The sequence below is a fragment of the Monodon monoceros genome, unplaced genomic scaffold, assembly GCF_005190385.1.
Source record: "Monodon monoceros isolate NGI ecotype Baffin Bay Population unplaced genomic scaffold, NGI_Narwhal_1 Super_Scaffold_18, whole genome shotgun sequence".
Classification (NCBI taxonomy): Eukaryota; Metazoa; Chordata; class Mammalia; order Artiodactyla; family Monodontidae; genus Monodon; species Monodon monoceros.
The window spans coordinates 96,696,866-96,698,828 of record NW_021703774.1 but is presented as its reverse complement, the minus strand read 5'-3'; the positions used below and the strand labels follow the sequence as shown (position 1 = coordinate 96,698,828).

Below are 1,963 nucleotides of genomic sequence, written 5' to 3'. Positions count from 1 at the left end.
TTCTATGAGGCCAGTATTACCCTGATACCAAAACCAGACAAAGATATCACAAGAAAAAAAAAAATCCCATATACTTCTGCCCTGACCCATATCAGAGGTACAGCCAACGAGCCACACAACCAGAATCTAGAGCATAAAGTGCCTAGGTCAGAGCATACCTTCCTGCTCTGCTCCACCCCCACAGGCCTCCCCTCCTCCTTCTAACCTTTGGGGGTTGAAAACCCCGGCACCCTGTGCACTCTGTGCAGCCATGAAGGTCCTTGGGAACCTGTACAAGAAAGACATACTGAGCAATAACATGCAGAACTAGGGAAGGCAGAGAGCACCTAATGCCACCTATCAGGCTCACCATGTCAGCAGGAACAAGAGGTCAGGTGGTAGAGACCAGAGGCGGCTTTTTTTGGTTGCACAGTTTGGCTAACAGGCTTATCTGGAGCAGGAAAAACCACGGTGAGCATGACTTTGGAGGAATACTTGGTTTGCCAGGTTATCCGTGCTGTACTTTGATTGGTGACAACGTTCATCAAGGTCTCAATAAAAACCTTGGCTTTAGTATTGAAGAGAGATGAGAATGTTCGTTGAGTTGCAGGAGTTGCTAAGCTGTTTTACAGGTGCTGGCTTAGTGTGCGTTACAAGTTTTATATCGCCTTATGCTCAAGATCACAATAATACAAGGCAAATTCGGGAGGGTACAAGTTTGCCTTTTTTTTTCTTTTTCCGGCACTCGGGACTCTCACTGTCGCGGACAGCCCTTTCCCCCGACCCGCGCTGCGGAGCACAGGCTCCGGACGCGCAGGCCCAGCGTCCATGGCCCATGGGCTCAGCCGCTCCGCACCATGCGGGATTCTCCGGGACCGGGACACGAACCCGTGTCCCCTGCATCGGCAGGCGGACTCTCAACCACTGCGCCACCAGGGAAGCCCACAAGTTTGCCTTTTTTTGAAGTATTTGTTAAATGCACCTCTGCATGTTTGTGAACAGAGGTTATCAAAGGACTCTAATAAAAAGCATGGGCTAGAGAAATTAAATGTTTCACTGGGCTTGGTTCTGAACATAAAAAACCAAAAGCCCCTGAATTGATGCTGAAAACAGACTCCTGTGACATAAATGGCTGTGTGCAGTAAGAGTTATGGAACTTCTTTGGGAATGGGATATTGTACCTGTGGCATCTTGTGTGTGCCAGAAAATAAACTTCATTTGGCAAAAACAGATGGAGAAACATTATCAGCATTAAAAATTAATAAAGTGGTTGTGCAGTGTGTGCAGGTTTTGGCAAAAGATTGGTGCATCTCACTGAACGGCTTTATGAGAAATGGGGAGTACTTGCTCTGCCTTCATTTTGATTATCTTCTGGCTGGGGACATCATTAATTTGTCAGTGCCTATATTTCTGACAGCTACTCAAGAAGATAAATGCTGGACATCTGGACAGCTTTTGCTCTGATGTAGGAAGGTCACTGTGCAGCTCTTCTTCTTCACAATCCAGAGCTTTTTTTTTAACACAGGAAGGAGGAACACTGTGCTAGACAGTGAGGAACAACATTCAGGACCACCCCTACATCAAGATTTGTTTTGGAACAAGGAGATTGGCTGACTGAAGGAGATCTTCAAGTCTTTGACCAAATTTATTCGAATGATGATCTTGATCAGTATTGTTTCACTCCTACTGAGCTAAAGCAGGTGTTTAAAGACATGAAGGCTGATGCCGCCTTTGAATTTAATTATGAAACTCAGTCCACAATGGACATGCTCCATTAATACACGATACTGAAAAGCAACTTCTAGAAAGAGGCTTATAGGTGCCCTGTCTTTCTCCTTCACCCTCTTGGTGGCTGGAGAAAAAATAATAATGTTCCTTTGAAGTGGCACAGGAAGCAACAGGCTGTAGTGCTAGAGGAATCCTGAAACAACAGGGGTGGCCATCTTTCCATATCCCATCATGAACCAACTGAGGTCCAGTAGCA

General features: G+C 45.9%; 1 pseudogene; it reads left to right on the top strand.

Moving 5' to 3' along the window:
- The first annotated feature begins 250 nt into the window (after positions 1 to 250).
- LOC114899488 lies at positions 251 to 1,080 on the top strand (annotated as a pseudogene).
- Positions 1,081 to 1,963: the final 883 nt, after the last annotated feature.